The 23,312-nt window shown below is 49.3% G+C and overlaps 1 pseudogene; it reads left to right on the plus strand.

The window, feature by feature from the left end:
* The window catches only part of LOC121005602, a 167,271-nt pseudogene that overhangs the window by 7,672 nt on the left and 136,287 nt on the right, over positions 1–23,312 (plus strand).

Raw genomic sequence — 23,312 nt, forward strand, 5'->3', positions numbered from 1 at the left:
TTTATTCACAATTTGTTTAGTGTCCCAACTTTTTTGGAATCCGGTTTGTATTTTGATTGAGTTAACACTGGAGTGACTATAAAGTTTCATTGGTGTAATATAGCCATCAAAGAGTTAAAAAAAACAGCAGAAAATGTTACCTTGCTCAAAACAATAAGTAAAAGACTAATTTTCATTGAGGTGGACATTTCAACAACTGAAAACCTGAACGCAAGGTAGTACACACAAAAAAGGCAGATCATATGGCTTCAATGGTAACTGGTAGAAAGTGGGTCTTGCCCACGTTAACCTCATCCCTTAATTTAATGGGTGGTGAGATTATTAAAGAAAAAGCGTTATATGGCACAAGACTACTGATCTACTGTCCCTTGCTGTCTTTAGCTACGTCACCAGTGCAGCCTGTAAACGGAAACCAGAGGTAGAGACCAGAGCCAAAAATGTCAGGGGACTAAGTCGTAAGTACACTCATTGACAAAAATAATGCACCAAGAAGGAGTTGTTGGAATCAAATGAAACTTTATCTGTAACATAGTAACGTAGTTTATAAGGCTGAAAAAAGACATCTGTCCATCCAGTTCAGCCTGTTATCCTGCAAGTTGATCCAGAGGAAGGCAAAAAAAAAAACCTGAGAGGTAGAAGCCAATTTTTGCCAGTTTAGGGGAGACAAAATTCCTTCCCAACTCCAATCAGGCAATCAGAATAACTCCCTGGATCAATGACCCATCACTAGTAGCTATTGCCTGTAATATTATTACACTCCAGAAATGCATCCAGGCCCCTCTTGAACTCTTTTAGTGAACTCACCATCACCACCTCCTCAGGCAAAAGAGTTTCCTAGTCTCACCGCTGTTACAGTAAAGAATCCTCTTCTATGTTTGTGTACAAACCTTCTTTCCTCAAGATGCAGAGGAAGTGTTGAAGGGTTTCTACCACCACATTTTGACCTATTTAGCTGTCTGACACTAGCGATCTGCTAGTGTCTGCTGTACCTAACCATGCTATTGTAATACTTTTCTCTGCAGCGGTTACCCTAAAAAACTAACTTTTATTGCTATGCAAATGAGCCTCTAGGTGCTATGGGGGCGCCTTTTCAGCACCTAGAGGCTCTGTCTAGTCACCATGTCTGCTGCCCAGCTCGTCCCTCCAGCCCGTCTATCTCCTCTAGATTGACAGCCTCCATCGCGGCCGAATTCTCGCGCCTGCACCGTGTGCGTCTGCATCTCCACTGCTTGAGACCGGGCGTCGTCTGTTCCTGGGAGCACTCTGACGTCATCGGCGCAGGCGCAGTGGAGATGCCGGCGCAGGGAGCGGTCCGACAGTCACTGCGCCTGCACCGAATACAGACGCACACGGCAAGAATTCGGCCGCGATGGATGCAATGGAGGCTGTCAATCTAGAGGAGATGGGCGGGCTGGAGGGACGAGCTGGGCGGCAGACATGGTGAGTAGACGGAGCCTCTAGGTGCTGAAAAGACGCCCCATAGCACCTAGAGGCTCATTTGCATAGCAATAAAAGTTTGCTTTTTAGGGTAACCGCTGCAGAGAAAGGTATTACAATAGCCTGGTTAGGTACAGCAGACACTAGCAGATCGCTAGTGTCAGACAGCTAATTAGGTCAAAATGTGGTGGTAGAAACCCTTTAATTACTTTACAAAGTTTAGTGTCATCTGCAAAAATTGATATTTTACTGTGCAAGCCTTCTACAAGATCATTAATAAATATATTGAAGAGTATAGGGCCCAATACTGACCCCTGTGGTACCCCACTAGTGACAGTGACCCAATCTGAGTGTGTACCATTAATATCCACCCTCTGTTTTCTATTACTGAGCCAGGTACTTACCCACATACATTTTCCCCCAGTCCAAGCATTCTCATTTACTATACTATTCTTTTATGTAGTACAGTATCAAATGCTTTGGAGAAGTCAAGATATACAGCATCCATTGATTCGCCGCTATCAAGTCTAGAACTTACCTCCTCATAGAAACTGATTAAATTAGTTTGACATGACCAATCCCTCATGAAGCCATGTTGATATGGCATTATTTGCTTATTTTTATTGAGGTACTCCAAGATAGCATGTCTTAGAAAACCTTCAAACAGTTTACCCACTACGGATGTTAAACTTACCGGCCTATAGTTTCCGGGCTCTGTTATTGGACCCTTTTTGAATATTGGCACCACATTTGCTATGCGCCAATCCTGTGGAACACACCCTGTCAGTATAGAGTCCTTAAATATCAGAAATAAGGGTCTGGCTATGACATAACTTAATTCTCTTAGGATACGGCAGTGTATGCCATCTGGTACCGACGATTTGTCTATTTTAATCTTTTTACGACGCAACTTCCTTTGTCAGACAGGGCACTTTTAATGGGGAATTTACTTTTACATTCTGCATTTCATCTGACAGTTTATTTTCCTCAGTGAATACAGTGGATAAAAAAATATTTAATAGCTCTGCCTTCTCATCGCTCTCTGCAACTCCCCCCTCATTACTCTGTAAAGGGCCGACACCTTCATTTATACTTTTTACCATTTATATAATTGAAGAACATTTTAGGGTTAGTTTTACTGTCTTTGGCAATCAATCTCTCAGTCTCTAGTTTGGCTGCCTGCTTTTATTTGTCTTTTACATATTCTATGTGAATGTTATGATGATATATGTAAGGTATTACAGTATTATATTAAAGGGGTTCTATGGGCTTTTAATATGGATGAAGGGAAGGTGCGTGCACTGCTCGCGTGCTGTTTCACTTCTCTCTTCCTGCTCGCTGCTGCTATGTCCATGGCGAGTAGGAAGAGAGAAGGGAGACAGCATTCACACACTGCATGTACCTTCCCTTTATACAGCTGATCAGCAGAGTTGCCGGGTGTCAGACCTCTGCCGATTTGATGTTGATGACCTATCATGAGGATAGGCCATCAATATTAAAAGCCTGGAGAACCCCTTTAAAGCAAAAGATTACATTTATTGGGGAAAACTGTACAATTGAAAGGAGGCTCGAGTACTCTGTTGGTCCACCTCTAGTCTGGATACAAGATGAAATACGTCTGTTCATGGAGGCAAACAGGTTCTGTATGGTATCCTGTGGCACATTCGTTGCAGCTGGGCCTGTAGATCCTGCACACGCGTATGTTTCCGAAGCTGGCGTCCCAGCTGGTACTTTAAATGCTCTGTTGGCAATTAATCTGACATTCCTGGAAAACTCTTGCTGTGTGTGCGAGTATTACCTTGCTGAAAAAATTCCAGATGGAAACCCTGCCATGATAGGTTAAACTCCATTGAAAAGGCAGGATTAAAGTGCTCACCATGAGGCCTCCATACTTGAACCCAACCACCACCGAATACAAAACAGAACCTAAATTTATCACTCAAGATGATATCGTACCATTCAGTAACAGTCCTGGTTTCTCCTTCAGAACACCAGTGCGAAGTGATGGTGGCTGACTGTCAATGGAAGGACAAGTAATGTGCACCATCACTCCACCATCACCAACTTTCCTTTTGCTAAGGTCCTGAGAATGGTCCTGGCACAGACAGGGGTGTGTAATGAAGAGTGCCACATGTATCTGGATGGTGGACAGCAAATCTTTGGGAGCTGCTCTTTCTTACTTGTTGGTGGATCAAATGATCCATTTTACTGGTTGTCTGACTGGCCCGACCCAAGCCTTTTTGCCATGTGTATATGTGCTCACATAACCACTGCTCCGAAGTAAAACACCTCCTAACAGCTAGGTCAGAATGGTCTACATAACGGGCAGTCCGTTGAAACAACTATCCTGCTTCTCTCAGTCCAATGCCCCCCTCTAAAAGTCAGTCAGCTGGGCAAAATGTCTTTGCGTGCATTGTAGAGGCATGCCTAGCAGTCAACGATCTCTCACCAAGAGGTACACTACCCAAAAGTAGCCTCTGAGAGCCTTTTTAAAGGGCAGCATGGGAATAACTTTATACTCTCTTCTGTCAAGACCCAGTGTCCAATCAGACCACACCTGTAATCATTTACATGGCATGGAACATACAGTACAAGTCATTAGGTAGGCTGTCTATGGGTGGTAGTAGTAATAGTAGTAGTGATGGTAGTGGTAGTAGTGGCAAGATGCTTTGCATTAATAATGGTGGCAGTAGAGGTCTTAAGAGCATGGAGCAGCAGCAGCTGCAGCCATATGGTACATGTTGGCAGGCAGCAACATGATGGAGGTAGTAGCAGCCTTAGGGAACATTGCTATGAAGGCAGTATGTGTGATGGAGGCAACAGCAGCAGCCATACAGAACATGGTAGTAGGCAGGCCCAGCAGTGGCATGATGGCAGCAGCGGAATGATGGAGGCAGGTTGGCAGGCAGCAGCAACAGTGGCAACATGGGGCACCGTCAGCAAGGCCAGATCGATTCATTGGTCTCAGCCACAGGAGTGTGAACATCCTCCTGAATCCAGGCTTGGTTCATTTTACCAAAGTGATTTTTTTGGACACTGGAAGAGGACAACTGGATTGGTTTGGGCATCACCGCGCCCCCTGCAGGGCTGTAAACCCTCTCAGAGATGACACTGGAGGCTGGGCAAAAAATAAATCATGTTGTGTACCAGTTAGGGCCATGGTTCCAGTCTGCTTGCCCAGAAATCCATGCAGTCAGAGAACAGGGTATGCTCCAGAGACTGGCCAGAGTGTAGGTAGGCCTGATCCTGGGCGTTGAGACAGGAACTGTCGGCTTGCTGCCTGGCCTCAGCCTGGCACTGCATGTGAAAAAACTGCTCCATCATGTTGAGGAGACTGAAATGGCTGCTGCTCACTGGCGTAACTATAGGGGTCACCCTTGCCAGTGGTACTGTACTTTTCCCTTTATAAGATGCATTTTATAAAGGGAATACTAGCGAGCGCTTCCATAATGGAAGCGCTCACTAGTCTGTAGGAGGAGGGGGAGAGAAGTGCGGTGAGCGCTGTCTAGTACTTACCCCTCCTCCTGCTCATTCTTCTCAGGGCCCGCTCTGCTGTGTCCTGGCTGCCTGCAGTATCAGAACGTACAGAGTGCACTCACCTGACGCTGCAGGAGGTCAGGTGACTGCAGCGCAGGCCCTGTGAAGAGAAGACAGCTAGGACAAGGAGAGTGGTGGCAGGAGAGGTAAGTTACTTTATTAGTTTACAATCTGATCTGAGGTCTGATATGGAGGTCTAATGGGGGGTCTGGAGAGGTCTCACTGGGGGTCTGGAGAGATCGAATGGGGATCTGGAGTGGTCTATGGGGGTCTGGAGGTCTGACTGAGGGGTCTGGAGGTCTGACTGGGGGTCTGAAGTGGTCTAATGGGGGGTCTGGAGGTCTGACAGGGGGGTCTGGAGAGGTCTGACTGGGGGGTCTGGAGAGGTCTGACTGGGGGGTCTGGAGAGGTCTGACTGGGGGGTCTGGAGAGGTCTGACTGGGGGGTCTGGAGAGGTCTGACTGGGGGTCTGGAGAGGTCAGACTTGGGGTCTGGAGGTCTAATGGGGATCTAATTGTTGGTCTAGAGGTCTAATGGGGGTCTGATTGGGGGTCTGGAGATCTAATGGGGGTCTGATTGGGGGTCTAGAGGTCTAATTGGGGGTCTGATTGGGGATTTGGAGGTCTGATTGTGAGTCTGGAGGTCTAATGGGGGTCAAATATGGGGGTCTGGAGGTCTAATGGGAGTCAGATATGGGGTCTGGATGTCTAGTGGAAGTCTGAAGATCTAATGGGGGTCTAGAGGTATGATATGGGGGTCTGGAGGTCTGATATGGGGGCCTGGAGGTCTAATGGGGGTCTGGAGGTCTAATGGGGGTCTGGAGGTCTAATGGGAGTCTTATATGGGGTTCTGGAGGTCTAATGGGGGTCTTATCTGAGGTCTCACCTGTCCAGCAACTGCTTCTTTCTTTTGCTGCTCCTTCTGCTTGGGAAGTAATCCATGCTGCCTGCTCTACTCTGCTTCTCAGTGAGCACAAGCTTAGTGAGGAATGTCAGCAGCTACATGCCAGCACAGACTTGGAGGAGAGGTGCGCTGCGTCCTCCCTTAGGCGTGCAACTAGTGATGAGGACATTTGGGTGGGAGCACGTGTTGTGAGCGGTCAGTGACGTGGCCATGAGACTGGTGACATAAGTGACGAACAGACAGTAGTGGATGATGATGAAGCAAATCGCATATGGAAGCCGGGTGAAGCGGGGGCATCATCATCATCAGGGGGTAAGGGTGGCAGCAGGCCTGTGAAACAGCAGCAGGGTGGCAGCATGTCAATGATCCAGCAAGGTGGAAGCCGTGGGAGATCTGGAGCCAAACGCGCCCGGGGTAGACCATCTGTTATTTAGGAGCCTACCTGTCGGGAAACAACTAGCGATGCACGGGTGTCACGGATGATGTTGCAGATAGCTGGAAGTTATGAATAAACGTCCGACTGGCTTGATCCCAAACTAAGGAGCATATAGGTGACCCCTATAAAAGCCTAAGAGCTCACCCTGACTGGTAAGCACATACAAGGGTCTCAGAGGTAGACGATTGTATGCCCACGTACCTAAGACTGTGTGACACCTGAAAACCCTATAATAGTGAGGGGACACGACCACCGGCTCCCTGCACTTCATATGGAGGGAGTCAGGGTCACCTAGAATCAAGCCAGCAAGGAAACACAATACATGAAAGGACTTATCTGAACAAGCAGCAGCAGAAGTCTCCAGCAGTGAACACTTGAATCCAGGAAGTAGTATAAACCGCAAAGTGAGGCAGTATGGGAGGGAATATAAAGGAAAGAGGATTAGTCTAAATAAGTGACACCTGGGAGAAGGAAATGAGATGAGAAAGTGAAACCAAAACAAAGAACATCATGCAAGAGGTAGAGAAGGACGTCTGTCAGACCTTCTCACAGAACTGGCGGTGACAACGCATATACTTGAAGTTTTTTGGTGTGATATATATTATTGAATTTATCGACACTATTGAGTGGTATCGAATATTCTATCGAATATTTCAACATTGAATTTTCTACCATTCAATTTATCGAATATTTCTATCGAATATATTTTTATCGAATATAGTATCGATCATATCTACCACAATATATGTGACTGTAATGTTGTATATTATTGCTACATTGTTCTTATAAATTTTATTACTTGTATTTTATGGGGATTTAATAAATATTTTCTGCACATATCAATTTGGTTGCCAAGTGTATGAGTGCTCGCTCATTATTCTATTACTACATTTGCCTTTAAAGAGAGGGTGGCGGGATTCCCTCTATATGAGCTTGCAGCACCATACCTTTACTACTTGCTAGTCAGCCACCACAACCTACCACTATTTTTTGGGTTCATAAAGGCAACGACTGGCAGTCAGCACGGAGTAGTAGGGGTAAAATGCTATACTCAACAGTTTGGGAAATGTTTATCAAGTTGCTCGAGGACATTAGCATGGTGGTATTCAAGATATGTGGGCAGAAGGTGAAGCGCGGACAGGGTGCTAATGTTGGCACCACGGCCCTGCGTCAACACATGTTGCATCACCATAAAGTGCCCTGGTAAAACCGTGGCACTAATGTTGTTGTACAGCATGACACAGCAACTGCTGCATCTCCCAGCAGCCCGCGTCCCTTCTCCAGCAGTCTGGGCTCCTCAAACTCAGCTTCCTCTATTACTCCTGATGCTCCTCCTACTCCTCGTCAGTTATTTTGCCAGCAATCGATCACCGAGGTGATTGCAAAAAGACAACAGTATGCATGCACTCATACAATGGTGCAGAGGCTTAACATGCACCTGGCCAAGTTGCTCGTACTACAGTCTCTCCTTTTCCATATTGTGGACTCTGAACATTTAGGACGACTGATGGCTTGTGCCCAACCAAGGTGGAGAGTCACAAGCCATCATTACTTCTCTAAAAAGCTGTACCAGTCCTGCAAACGTATGTTGAGCAGAAGGTGGGCCAGTCCTTGAGCCTGTCGGCATCTTGTACAGTTCATGCCATTGCTCATGTGTGGAGCTATAACTATGATCAAGGGAAATATATGTCCATAACAGCCCACTGGGTAAATGTGTTTCCAGCCCAGGCACACAAGTAACTTGGCCAGGTGATGGGATGGCAATGCTGCTACCGTGTGTAATCGCCAATGTCCTCTTCTATCTACTCATCCTCCACCTTGTCCTCAGTCTCCACTCTAGGCAGGTGGTGCTCCAGCATACCACCTATGCAAAGCATGGCATTGTCACATGGTTTTGCACCTGGTCAGCCTGGGCGAATGGAGTCACATCGGGGAGGAACTGCTCCCCATCATCAACCAAGAAATTTAATCCTGGCTGTCTCCTTACCAACTGGAGATAGGAACCATGGTCACTGATAATGGGAAGAGCATTCTGTCTTCGCTGCATCAGGGAGAGTTGACCCATGCTCCCTGCATGGCACACGTCTTCAATCTGGTTGTCACCCGGTTCCCGAAGTCTATCATCCAACTGCAAGACATCTTGAAAATGTCAAAGAAACTGTGCATGCACTTCAGCCACTCTTACCATGCAAAACACGCTCTCCTTGACCTGCAAGGGCAGAATGGTGTTCCCCTACATTGCCTCATATGCAACGTTTCCTCACTTTGGAACTCCACGCTCCCCATATTGGATCGACTATATGAGCAGAGGAAACTCGTGACTGATTTCTTGATGATGTAGACAGAAGGGACTACTCCCCGGGGTAACTTCAACACCTACCGGTTCCTCAGGCCCTTTGAGGAGGCCACATTATTTGTAAGTCGCCAGGACTACGGAATTAATGATGTCATTCCACTCCTTTACGTCCTGGAGGGGATGCTGTTAAATCTGACTGTGAGGGGACAGAAGACGTGACGCCTACATATCACGGCCACCTGTGAAGGTTGAGCTGGCACAGCAAGAGGATGAGGATGAGGACATAAACGCCCAGGATTCTATACAGAACTAGGTGGTTTATCTGCCCAAGCGACAGGAGAGGAGCAGGAAGAGCTAGAGGGTGACGACAAAGACAAGGCAGGTGACCCCGACAGACCATGGCAGTATGCAATGGAGATGGAGGAAGGGAGTCCCTCTGTCCCTTGTGCAAGTGGCCAGATGCATGCTGAGTTGCTTGCATAGTGACAGTTGCATTATCACCATTCGGCAGAGGGATGACTACTGGCTCTCCACAATGTTAGATCCTCACTACTGGTCCAAAATGGGGGCATTTTTTACACCTTCTGAGAGGGATGAAAAACTCAAGTACTATCAAGACATCCTTTGTAGTTGGTTGGTTGGTTGCTGCCTACGCGCACCTTTCGCCCATCCTAACAAATATCTAACCGGGAGGACCCTCTGAGCTCACGCTCCACTGCCATGAATGCAGAAGGGGGCAGCAGTAGCACCAGCTCGATCAGCAACAAGTCTTGAGTCTCTGATAAGCAGTTTTCTTCAGCCACCTACTAAAGAAACCACCCAGCAGCAGCAGAACATGGAGCAGAACCTGAACCAGCAGGGGGTGGCATACTTGGACTACACCCTGTCATCCCAGATACCCTAGACCACTGGGGAGCCAAATTTCAATTGTGGCCGCAACTGGACGATTTTACCCTGGGCAAGCTTTCCTGCAAGGCCAGTAGTGTGGCATCAGAATAGGTGTTTAGTGCAGCGGGTGGCATAGTTACCTTAAAGAGAACTCGCCTTTCAACACAAAATGTTGAGAGTAACCTTTTATAAAGATAAATCGGTGTGGAATAACCAAGATTCTGGCAGTAATGATCTGACTGTAGTGTGCTGCCACACCGGAACATTGTGACAAATGGCAAACACGCCTGCTGCCTATACTGCCATCTGCCCCTACTGTTATCTGCCACCATCTTGTGCTGTTACTGACACTGCTGTTGCCCCCGCCCCACTCTGTTCTGGGGCCACTATTATGACACTTTATGCTGTTGCCACCCTCACCACTCTGTTACGGGACCACTGTTGTGACTTTTCATGCTGTTGCCACCCTCACCAGTCTGTTACAGGGACACTAGTTGCTGTGTTGACATTACTGTTTATTTTTCTGTTTTTATGATCTGTCAGAAGAATAGAAAAATAACAAAAAAAATGAGTCCTGTCATTCGAGCGTCCATAAGGCCTCTATCACACAGTCAGCATTGATAGATTCATATAATAATTTTTAGGAAAACGTATCTCTTTTCGTTAATTTTTTATGAATTTTCATTCCCTCCTCAAACCTCACACTCTGGAACACAATAACAGCAATAGTAAATCATGTCTGAGTGACACTGAAATACATAGCTGTGGGTAAGCACACATTTGACGGCGTTAACATACAGCTTGATTAATATCACACCGTGTCGGCTGATGTGTTATGCTATTTCATATTCCAAAGCTTCCAAAAATTGTCCTTTGTCAGGGGCAGATGATGTTTAAACACAGCGTGGAGAAAAAAATTCCAGACGGTAGATACTCGCACAGCAGAGGTAGAGTCAACCAAGCTAGGCTTAGATCTGGCACATATTGGCTGTAACCCACCCACAGCATCAGCATCATCATCATCATGGCCTCTGCCCTTTATTGCTGCTTCCATGAACATCCTTCTCTGATGTTGCCTCCTCCTCAGCACCTGATTCGGTTCCCAGGTCCTGTCCAGCACACAATCATCATGGAGTCCTCACCCTCACCCACTTTTATGAGACTGTGAGATATCATTGTGGTGTCCCCCCCCCCCCCCCCCGCTCTGCGTTTCCCCCGACTGCCACCGTTGCAGCCCCCACAGCCAATCCTGTGGCTATGGGTGCCACTATTACCACCACCATTAATACAGGTATGCATGGGATCACCAGCCTCCTCCCCAACCTCCTCCTCAGGACAGCCCAAACGGTTAGGGCTCTCACACAAGTCATCAACAAAGAGACTCTCTTAACTATCTGCTGTAGGGTGTGGTGAGGTTTTCTTGCCACTTCTTAGGAAAAAGAAGGTGTCCCTCTAGGAAGGGCCAGTGAAGACTGGGAGGACTCCACTGAAGGCCTTTTTGGGGGCTACAAGGAGGAGGAGCAGGAGGAACGCTGTGACCCCTGGCTGCATGGCACAGTGCCGGACTCTGAAGTCACCTCTACATCATCCTGCTGTGACTGAGAGGAGGAGTGAGCCATTCATTCCACAATCTCAAATTCTTATCAGCATGGCTTCATGAGAGATCTGTCATGTCAAACTAATTTAATCAGTTTCTATGAGGAGGTAAGTTCTAGACTTGACCACAGCAAATCAACGGATGTCGTGTATCTGGACTTCTCCAAAGCATTTGACACTGCACCACATAAAAGGTTAGTATATAAAATGAGAATGCTTGGACTAGAGGAAAATGTCTGTATTTGGGTAAGTAACTGGCTCAGTGATAGAAAACAGAGAGTGGTTATTAACGGTACACCCTTAGATTGGGTCACTGTCACTAGTGGGGGTACCACAAGTGTCAGTATTGGGCCCTATTCTCTTCAATATATTTATTAATGATCTTGTATAAGGCTTGCACAGTAAAATATCAATTTTTGCAGATTACACTAAACTGTGTAAAGTAATTAACACTGAAGAGGACAATATAAGGTTGCAGATGGATCTGGATAGATTGGAGGCTTGGGCAGAGAAGTGGCAGATGAGGTTTAACAGTGAACAATGTAAGGTTATGCACATGGGAAGGAATAATGCAAGTCACCAGTACATACTAAATGGTAAAACACTGGGTAACACTGACATGGAAAAGGACCTAGGAATTTTGGTAAACAGAAAACTAAGCTGTAGAAACCAGTGTCAGTCAGCTACTGCCAAGGCCAATAAGATAATGGGTTGCATCAAAAGGGGCATAGATCCCCGTGATGAGAACATAGTCCTGCCACTTTACAAATCACTAGTCAGACCACACATGGAGAACTGTGTACAGTTCTGGGCTCCTGTGAACAAGGCAGACATAGCAGAGCTAGAGAGGGTTCAGAGGAGGGCAACTAAAGTAATAACTGGAATGGGTGGACTACAGTATCCGGAAAAATTATCAAAATTAGGGTTATTCACTTTAGAAAAAAGACGACTGAGGGGAGATCTAATAACTATGTATAAATATATCAGGGGTCAGTATAGAGATCTTTCCCATCATCTAATTATCCCCAGGACTGTGACTGTGACGAGGGGGCATCTTCTGCATCTGGTAAAGTGAGGAAAATTGGCTTCTACCTCACAGGGGTTTTTTGCCTTCCTCTGGATCAACTTGGAGGATAACAGGCTGAACTGGATGGACAGGTGTCTTTTTTCAGCATTATAAACTATGTTACTATGTTACTCTTTCTCCTCAACTACACTGCTCAAAAAAATAAAGGGAACACTTAAACAACACAATGTAACTCCAAGTCAATCACACTTCTGTGAAATCAACCTGTCCACTTAGGAAGCAACACTGAGTGACAATCAGTTTCACATCTGACGTGCAAATGGGATAGACAACAGGTGGAAATTATAGGCAATTAGCAAGACACCCCCAATAAAGGAGTGGTTCTGCAGGTGGTGACCACAGACCACTTCTCAGTTCCTATGCTTCCTGGCTGATGTTTTGGTCACTTTTGAATGCTGGCGGTGCTTTCACTCTAGTGGTAGCATGAGACGGAGTCTACAACCCAGACAAGTGGCTCAGGTAGTGCAGCTTATCCAGGATGGCACATCAATGCGAGCTGTGGCAAGAAGGTTTGCTGTGTCTGTCAGCGTAGTGTCCAGAGCATGGAGGCGCTACCAGGAGACAGGCCAGTACATCAGGAGACGTGGAGGAGGCCGTAGGAGGGCAACAACCCAGCAGCAGGACCGCTACCTCCGCCTTTGTGCAAGGCCCAAAAAAAGTAAATTGCAACAGTGTGGAAACTGAATATACATATACGGCTGATTGAGGCTTTATGTTCAATTTCTCATTAAAAGGGTTATCCATCCCTCTATAATGTCCTCCCTAATGCCCGGGCCCCTCATACAGGTTATACTTACCCTGCTTCCCGGCACAGCCATCGCTGCATCTCCCCATCGGGCTACGGGAACAAGACTCCCTAGCGTCAGCCGCGATGCTAGGGAGGCTCGTCCCCGTTGCAGACTGCTATTGGCTGTCCAATCCTTCCCCCCATTGCCGAATGTTGAGTGGGGTAAGTATAACCTGTGTGAGGGGCAAAAGGGGGGACATTATAGGGGTTGGATAACCCCTTTAATACACACAGGTAGATTGCTGCTACACCTTGGCGTTTGGCACTGGCAGCAAGGCTATTCATCGGAATCAGCCGCAGTGTGAAAATGTTGGTATTGATGCAGTAATCACGTATATATGAAGCTTAATAAGATTGAACCCCACAAAAAAAATGATTACTTCTAAAATGTGGGGGGGAGGGATGAAAGCATTTGTTTGCAGGTAGCTGCTTTTGAGGTCTGCACTGTACCCCCCTGCAATTCTGATAGCAGGCGCAGCCAGCCACAGCTCCTGTCTTCTCTCTCCCTGTCTGTCAGCTGCCCTGCTTGTCGCCATTCTACACAACACACACAAATAGTTAAGGCTGGATGCAGCCTGTTATTGTGGGAGGGGCCAGGTCCCCTTACTTAAACCCCCTCGTACAGCTTACCATCACCGCGCCCGCCGACCAGCACTTCATGTGACGCACGTCACTTCCGGTAAGCACGCGCCCCAGGTAAGTATCACCACGCGCCTCCCGTGGTGGGCTCCGGTCTTTCCGTCTGCTGGGCCGTCGCCGACCGCTGGCCCGCTCCTCCTCATCGCCTTCAGCCGCCGCAGGCTCCCCTCTCCGCCGTCCGGTGGCGTCCGTCCTCTCGCGAGAGGCAGGACGCATGCGCAGCGCCTCGGGATTTGCTCACGGCTGCACGCTGGCCGCCCGGGGGGGGGGCGCACAGAGGGGAGCTCTATCCCCTGCCACGGCCGGGCTGCGCACTCGCTGCCCGCCTCCCACACTCCGGCCGGGGCTGTCTCAGCTGACGGCTGCCATGTCCCCGGTTGGGGGCTGACACATGCGGGCTCCTTGTCCTCCCACTCTGGTGGGGCTGCCGCTGCTGCCGCTCAGCCGGGGTGCTCAGGCAGCCGCCACCCGCGCTGTCCCGCGGCCACATCTTAGTTACACAAGTGACCTGGGGCAGGCGCCTTACTCCCCCACTAGGTAGCTGGTTAAGCTTCCTCCCAATTCATGGCTCCTGCAGCCATGGATCCATGGTGGCCAGCCTGCAGTTGCAGGCAGGCCACGTCCCGCTCCAGGCCCGGCCTGGGCCGGCGGGGACGGCTCTCTGGTCATGACCAACTTTATGGTGGTCTGAGCCCTGGCACGCGCTAAATTGCCCATCACAGGTGGCCAGATGGGCAAGTCACGGGCCACACCCCCTCCACGTCCCACATGGCCCCATTCAGGTCACCGTGCCTGGCCCGGCATGTCCACCCCCAGGCCCCGCTCCTGCCAGGCTGGCATACGCCACGGTCTCCGTCACACACATTCAGGTCAGATCCGTGGCGCCCCGGGTCCTTCCACGCCCCGGCCTACCCACGGCCTCCCAGCGGGGCCCTTGGGGGCTCTGGCCTTGTTGCTCCCTATGATTCACATGTGTGTTCCTTTCCCAGGTGCCAGTAGCGTTCGTGGTCCCCGTCGTACCTTATCTCGACTTCCCTGACGTCAGGTTAGGTCCTGCAGAAAATCGCTGTCGGCCGCTCGTGGGAAAACTCATACTTGAGGGTTCAGGTAGGTAATCTGGGGCTGCTCCTGGCAGTTCCTCTTCCCGACATCCCGGGTTGCCTCCCAGGAGGCACGCGGGGATGTTTTTCTCGCTCTCAACCCGAGACGTTCAGGTGTCTCCTCTGTCCTGCTTAGCCTGAGGCGTTCAGGTGTCTTCTCTTTCCAGGTACCCTGAAGCGTTCAGGTGTTCTCTCTGTCCATCTTGGCCTGCGGCGTTCAGGTGTCTTCTCTCTCCAGGTTCCCTGAAGCGTTCAGGGGTCCTCTCTGTCCATCTTTGCCTGAGGCGTTCAGGTGGCTTCTCTGTCCAGGTACCCTGAAGCGTTCATGGGTCTTCTCTGTCCATCTTTGCCTAAGGCGTCCAGGTGTCTTCTCCATCCAGGTACCCTGAAGCGTTCTGGTATCTTCTCTGTCCTTCCTTGCCTGAGGCGTTCAGGTGTCTTCTCTGTCCAGGTACCCTGAAACGTTCAGGTGTCTTCTCTGTTCATCCTTGCCTGAGGCGTTCAGGTGTCTTCTCTGTCCAGGTACCCTGAAGCGTTCAGGTGTCTTCTCTGTCCATCCTTGCCTGAGGCGTTCAGGTGTCTTCTCTGTCCCAGCACCCTGAAGAGCTCGGGTGTCTCCTCTGTCCATCTCAGGCGAGACGTTCAGGTGTCTTCCCTGCCAGGGGCCCTGAGGCGCTCAGGTGTCTTCTCCGTCCACGGTGGCTGGTAGCGTCGGGGTCGGCCCTGGGCTCGTCAGCCTCAGGTGCAGCCACCTTCCCGGTAGGCAGCCGGTGCATTCAGGCCACGCATCGCCACGCGTCTCGGTACTCCCAGGCCCTCCTTACCACAGTCCCTAGTCTCCGCCTCCTGGTGCCCTTCTTCCTGGTCCATGTTTTATCCACGTCTCCCTGTCTCCACATTAGACGACACTACGCTGTGTCCACGCGCACCCGCGATGGCTTCCTGTCTCGCGCAGCATTTTGCTCACGTCACTCCTAACTTTTCCAGTCCTCAGGGCCAGCCGGTTCGTTCCCGTCCATCCTCTGACGGTAAGACAAGTAAGACGCTCTCAGGTACGTCATCGCATACGTTCATCCACGACCTTCTTAGTCGGGGTGCACGTCCCCATGACCTCTCCAGCGGCCATATTGTTGTCTCTAATTCCAGGTGTTGCAAGGTCTCTGCTATTGTTGAAGCCATGTCACAGGTTTCTGACGTCGACGACACGTTGTCCCTCCCGGGTACGTCAGTCTCCAGCCAAGGCGGCCCAGTTGCCCTCCGTAGATGGACTGTGCCGAGGCTCGTTGCGGAATTGGCCAAGAGAGGCATCAGACACCCAGCGTCAGCCAGGAAGGCCGAGTTATACCGCCTATTGATGACCGAGCCCAGCGCTCCTGAAAGGGAAGATCCACCCCCAGCCATCCAGCAGTCCCTGGTGCTGTTGCAGGCCTCCTTGGATTCGCTCATCTCGTCCGTTGCCGACATCAGGACCAGGGTGGTGGACTTGGAGTCCAGAACACCGGCGTCTTCCCAGGCGGTGGTCCCCATCTCCGATCCCCCTCTATTTCAGCTTCCGGCTCCAGGTACGTCCCCGGCTGCTCCGGTGGTGGCTCCTGCGCACTTGGTGCCGGACCACATCAGGAGGGACATCTTGGCGGGCAAGGACGTGAATCTCGCGTCCATCCTGATTGCGTCCCACGATGCCGCAGACAACAAGACTTTTGACTGCGGGGAGGTCTCGGTGGTCCTTCGGGCCAAGGATGGACGTCTCAACCGCAAGCTCTCTGTCGTCGAGTTTGTTTTGGCCTTCGGCCTGTTTAGAGACGTGCTCTGCTCCGCTTTCCCGGCCCGCCGGGAGGAGCTGGACACGTATCTACACAGGGTCACGGGACTTGGGCACAAGTACGGCGGCACGGCTTTTTATGACTACCACCGCTCCTTTTCAGCCAAGGCCGCCGCCGCGCTTGCCCAGTTTCAGTTCTCCGTCAACTGGGCCATGCTGGACATGGAGTTGTTCTGCCAGCATTTCGCCGGTCTCCGGGCCCCCGCTTGTTCGACCTGCCAGTCGATTTTCCACTCTACTGAGTGGTGTCCTCAAACGGCCACGGCCCAACCAGACAAGGCTATTCCAGGCCCCTCTGGGGTCCCCCGCAGTCCCTCCACCACCGATAAGTTGGGTAGACCCATTGTCTACCTTGGCAACAGCCAAGTTTGCAATAACTTCAACTTTGGTTCCTGTCTATTTAGCGGTTGCAGGGCCCTGCACATCTGCTCCATCTGCTTCAGGGCTCACCCCAGGTCCACATGTCCCAAGAAGGCTTACAAGCGCCTATGACTAGCCGACTGCGACATCGACCTCCTGGCTCTCCTGTTACGGGACCATCCGGTGCCAGGGTTCGTGGACTTCCTGGTCTCTGGCCTCTGCTCCGGGTTTGACACAGGGTTGGTGGCACTACCCCATTCCAACTGGGAGTGCGACAATCTGCAGTCAGCCAGGTCAGATCCCACCGCTGTACAGGAACTCCTGAATTCGGAGGTGGAGAAAGGGTTCCTCCTGGGCCCCTTCAACCAGGTTCCTTTCTCTCGCTGGCGGATCAGCCCCATAGGCATCGTGTCCAAAAAAGATTCGAATAAAAAACGTTTGATTTACGATCTCTCCGCCCCCCATGATTCCGTCATCCCCAGCATCAATTCACTCATCCCTTCTGAAGAATTTTCCATGACCTATGCGTCCATAGACGAAGCCATTGCCCTCATCCTTAGCGCCGGGAAAGGCGCCTGGTTGTCTAAAACAGACATAGCGGACGCCTTCAAACTGCTGCCCATTGCCCCTCACCTTTGGCAGTTCTATGGCATCAGGTGGGAGGGCAGGTTCTATTTTGCCAACAGGTTGACCTTCGGCTCAAAAAGCAGCCCATGGTTATTTGACCAATTGGCGCAGGCCCTGCACTGGATCCTGATCCACCACGGCAGCGCCCCAGCGGTCATCCATTACCTGGACGACTTCCTCCTCATAGAACCTCCGCTATGTCGGCCATCCGGGCTGCTCTCCCTCCTGGAGATCTTTGCCGCCCTTTCCATCCCAATTTCGCAGGGAAAGACCGCGGGGCCGGTCACTTCCATCACCTTCCTGGGTATTGTCCTGGACTCAGACAGAATGGAAGCCAGGCTTCCTGAGGCAAAGCTGTCCCAGATACGGGAAGTCGTGGCCAGGGCCATCACCTCTTCCCAGGTGACCAAGGTCGAGCTACAGTCCATCCTGGGTCGGCTGAACTTTGCCTTAAGGGTCATGCCCCAGGGCAGGGCTTTCATTTCCCGGCTGCTCTCGCTCCTTCCCTCAGCCTCCGAACCCAGCAGCATTGTCCACTTGGACAGGGCTGCCATGGCAGATTTGCGCATGTGGGACAGCTTTCTGTTATCTTGGAACGGGGTCAGCCTGTTTGTTCCCTCATGGTCCCAGTCATCTACCAGGGTGTTTGCTGATGCCGCAGCATCCCGGGGTTTCGCGGCCATCTTCGGGTCCCAGTGGCTGGCTGGCCCATGGCCTCCTCAGGTCAGTTCCGACCCTCAGTCCCTCAGCTCATCACCGTTCCTGGAATGTTACCCCATCGTGGCGGCCGCATCCGTCTGGGGTCACCTCTGGGCGAATTCCAGCGTCATGTTTATATCTGACAGTCAGGAGCTGGTGGACATCATCTCCAAAGGCCGAGCTAAGTCGACCAGGGTCATGTCCCTGTTGCGCAAACTGGTCTGGCTGGCCATGACCCATAACTTTCACTTTTCATGTTCCCATATCCCAGGTGCCAGCAACACGGCGGCCGATGCCTTATCGAGGTTCAATTTTCACACCTTCTTTCAGGTATGTCCAGAAGCAGACCGGACCGGGGCCCGGATTCCCGGTTTCAGCGACCTGATGTTGGACTGAGGTCTCTGCTGGCAACCGCCGAGGACCTCAGGCACCGATCCCTTTAGGTCAACACGGCTCGCAACTACGGCACAGGTTGGAACCACTTCCAGAAGTTTTCCAGGGACCATCCCCAACAGGATATGTCCTTCATTGCGTACATCATGGCTTTCATGGCCCATTGCCATGTCAACCTCAAGCTGGCACCCAGCACCATCCGTTTGTACCTGGCCGGGGCACAGCATTTCTTAGCCCTTCAGAACCCAGAAGTACGCGCAGCGTTCACATCCCAAGCCGTCAAGGCCACGCTCAGGGGCATTGAGAAAAACAGTAAAGACTCCAACCCGTCCCGTCGGCCGGTCTCCGGTGAGCTGTTTAGGCAGCTGTCTGCATCCCTAGATGGCAATCCTTTTGGCCATTTCACTAGTCTGGTCATCAAAGCCGCCATGTACCTAAGCTTCTACGGCTTCCTTCGTCCAGGAGAATTTTCAGTTTCTTCCCTGAAGACGATCTTCCTGAAAAAGAAGCAGCTATCCTGGAGCCAGGATCATCTGGTATTAAGCCTGCCTTCCACCAAGACGTCCCAAACCGGTCCTCCCATACTGATCCGTTTCTTCAAGTCCGGGAACGCCTGGTGTCCGGTGGTGGTACTCCAACATCTCCTGGGTTCCACACCATCTCCAGATCCAGAGTCTCCGTTGCTGCCATTCCAAGGGAAACCCCTATCCACGTCACAGTTTTTCTCCCACATCAGATCCCTGGTCGCAGGGTTGGGGGTGGACCCCCAAAACCATATCAGGACATTCGTTCCGCATCGGAGCGGCTTCAGCAGCTTCCAAGCACGGGACGCCTCCGCACGTCATCCGTCACATGGGTAGGTGGAGATCTGCCTGTTTTTCCCGGTACATCCCGGATCCGCTGACTGAAACCCGGCAGGTATTCCGTTCCTTGGTTTTGTAACCCTGTTCCACATGCATTAAACAGCAGCACTTCTCCTACCTGGTGTCTTTTTGGCCCTCTTTTAGGCAGGCCCACGTCCCGTGGCTCCAGGCACACCCCAGCCACTGTCTAGCCCCCTCCTGTCACCTTACTGACCGTGGCCGCGGCCACAAATAGTTAAGGCTGGATGCAGCCTGTTATTGTGGGAGGGGCCAGGTCCCCTTACTTAAACCCCCTCGTACAGCTTACCATCACCGCGCCCGCCGACCAGCACTTCACCCACTCTTTCCCCCCCCTTTTTTCTTCCTACTCTCCCTAGGGTTGGCCCTCTTTTAGGCAGGCCCACGTCCCGTGGCTCCAGGCACACCCCAGCCACTGTCTAGCCCCCTCCTGTCACCTTACTGACCGTGGCCGCGGCCACAATTCTTCTTTGGAATCCTTGACTTTCCCTTCACTCTCCTTGGCAATAAACTTGTTTGAATTCTGACTGTCCCTAATTGATTTCTGACTCTCTAAGATCGACTTCCTGGCAGATACCGTAACACCCAACCAGTCCACCCTTATTCACAGTGGGCTGTTCAAAAAAAACACACAGATATGTTAGGTCCTCCAGAGACAGAGCCTTTTTAACCACTATCCACTCCATGTAATTTATGAAGGTCTGGAATGAAGGATCACTCTTAGCCCTCTTTCACAGGAGCGTGACGGATTAGGTCCGGATGCGTTCAGGGTGCGTTCATGGAAACTCACACCATTTTGAAGCAAGTTCAGTCAGTTTTGTCTGTGATTGCGTTCAGTTTCTTCCGCGCAGGTGCAATGTGTTTTAATGCGCTTTTCATGCACGTTATAAAAAACGAAAGGTTTCCAAACAACATCTCCTAGCAACCTTCAGTGAAAAATGCATTGCATCCGGATGCAATGCGTTTTTCACTGAAGACCCATTTACTTCTATGGGGCCAGGGCTGCGTGAAAAACACAGAATATAGAACATGCTGCATTTTTTCACGCAACGCAGAACTGAAGCGTGAAAAAAACGCTCATGTATACAGACCCACCCCAGATTCAGTGCGGGTGCTATTCGTTCACATCACGCATTGCACCCGCGCGGAAAACTCGCTCGTGTGAAAGGGGCCTTAGAGTTCTTAAACAGGTAAAACATTTTGTAAACCAGACAACCCTGTTAACATGGGTTATGTATTCAAAGGCAAAAGTAAAACCAAAAGGCAAAAGCTTTTTTGTGATAAGCATTCATTATCTTTAAAAAAAATCTTGTTGCTAATGGTAAATGGTAAACTGCAGGTGATGGATCTTTTATTTATATTATTTTTCTGTATGTAATACTATAAATTCATGATAAATATCTGTGTTTTGTGGTGATGTATCTTCAATTAATCACATCAGTCAACATACTGGTTCTGCTCTTTGACAGCTTCCGCTAGTTTCGCATCTGGGCTAAAGGTATCTGTCATCCTAGCTGGATAATTACATTTACTGCCGGAGCCCATTGACTATAATTATAGTTATAGTTAATGGGGTCCGGTGGTGTGCGGCACTATTTTTCCTCTGCCGGGACAGCCAGCCGGATGACTTTAGTGCATAAGTGAAAGCATATTTTTACTATAGCAATAGCATATTATTACTCTGCACAGTGAGAAAAAATTTGCCAAAAATAAGCAAAAGAAAAGTTATAGTATTCATGGTATATTATGCTAGATTTCATAACTGTAGGATCGATGTTATGCAGATGTAGATCTTCATTGTAATTTGTATGTCTAATGTACCTGTACTTGCTTATAAATTTACCTATTTTTTATTAGCTGTTCAGGTAGAAGAGTCTTCTTGGTAATCAAATCTATTTTCCCAATACTGGACTGGCTTCCGAAATACAGATGGAAGGAGTGGATAATAAGTGATATCATCTCTGGAGTCAGTACTGGACTGGTATCAACTCTACAAGGTGAGTTTATACATACCTACACAGCTTTAGAGTGACTCATGATGACATTTCTCAACAAATTTCACAAGGCGGATGGCAGCACTTCTACATATTGGCGCAAGTCCCTTAGATCCCTCTGCCCCTGGATCAGTGAATATATTATCCAAAGAAGAGAGACAGCTGCCTCCGTATTCTTTGGATAACATACACTGAAGTGTAAGCACATCTTGGTGAAGAGGGGTCTTGGGTTTCTACCATTCCTGCTGCCAACCCCCACTCATGTTAACAAAAAATAAATCCTAAGCCAATTAAATGTACCCCATTATACACAAGTCAACTCTACAATAGTCTTTCTGATGCTCTCCTGATTCTGCTCTGTGTCTATACATATAAGAAAATAATGATTGTACAATGCTCTGCTTATGGAGTCCACCTCACTATGTCCTGGAAAATGACAGTTCAGTGGTTCCATGGTAGAAGTGTTTGGGAGTTAACAAACAAACTGTTAATCCAAGCTAGGTTATTATCTTCCATCTTGTTTTACCAACATTATGATAAAGTAGAAATAGATAATGAACAGGATCTGGCTGATGAATCAAACATGATCAAAACAGATGTTTCGGTTAAGGGGTTGTCCGGGTTCAGGGCTGAACTTGGACATAAGCTTCCCTTCACCCTTTTAGCATGTAGGTACTAGTGATACCCACATCTAAAATCGCCCACAACAGCACTATACAATGCCCACTTGAGCCGGTGAGGTCACTCAGCCCCTTACTAGGTGGAAGTCTCTGCCCAGCATAGTGTTGTGAAGCCTGGTATGTCACCGGCTCACAACAAACAGGCCTTGCCCTGTGCTATGCAGAGCAGGGCAAGGGGAGAATCCGAGCAAGGAAATTATCCAATGCTTCTATCCTACATGGTAAAGGAGTGAAGGGGAATTTATGTCCGGGTTCAGCCCTGAGCCTGGACAACCTTTAATCTTTGAACCTTCAGTGTTGAACCTTTGTCATTTTGTCTTTCTTTAACCTGTGCAGTCATTTGGCATTTCAATCAGACATCATACATTCATAATATCCATCAGACTTCAACTTAAATACCCATAATAAGATTTACTGGGCATTCTGCCATTGTAAACACACATGTGCAGAATGCTGGTAGTGAGTATATGGCCAAGTATGTGCACGATGTAAAAGAAAACATGATTTATCAGACCAAGTCACCTTCTTCCATTGCTCAGTGGTCCACATCATCATATCCAAGTTATTATCATAATTACTGTTGAGCAAAGTGAAGAATTCAAAGCGGAATTCAGTCCAAAGTTAAAAAAAAAATGTGTTTTGCAACAAATCCGAATTACCTTGCACTTCATAGAAAGAAATCAGTTTTTCCTAAAATGGCATCTGCAAAGTGAAAGTAATAAGTTTGGGAATGCAAAATTCCGTGCAGCCAGCCATTCCGCAGATAGCTATCCCCGTGATGTCACAGCCCTATAAAACCCTCATCCCACACAGTAGCCACCTTTGTCCTGTGAGCTGAGCATAGGGAGACGTGGCAAGCACTCATGCGCTAGGGACAGTGTTTTTGAAAATAATTAATAGCAGTATATTGGAGATGGAGAGGGCAGGGAGAGTGCAGGGAGACTTAGGTGGCGTCAGTTTTATTCCTACATTTACTTATTCCTACATCAGCCGTAAATATAATTCAATACCAATAAGATGGAAGCCTTTATTGTTCCAGTGCCAGCATACCAACCAAAAACATCCTGTCTGACCATCCTCATCTTTTGCTGGCATTACTGCTTCCAAATCATCCTTCTTGGTCTCCATGTCCTAGAAAAGTCAGCAAGAT

This window comes from Bufo bufo, chromosome 6, assembly GCF_905171765.1.
Source record: "Bufo bufo chromosome 6, aBufBuf1.1, whole genome shotgun sequence".
In the NCBI taxonomy this organism is placed as follows: Eukaryota; Metazoa; Chordata; class Amphibia; order Anura; family Bufonidae; genus Bufo; species Bufo bufo.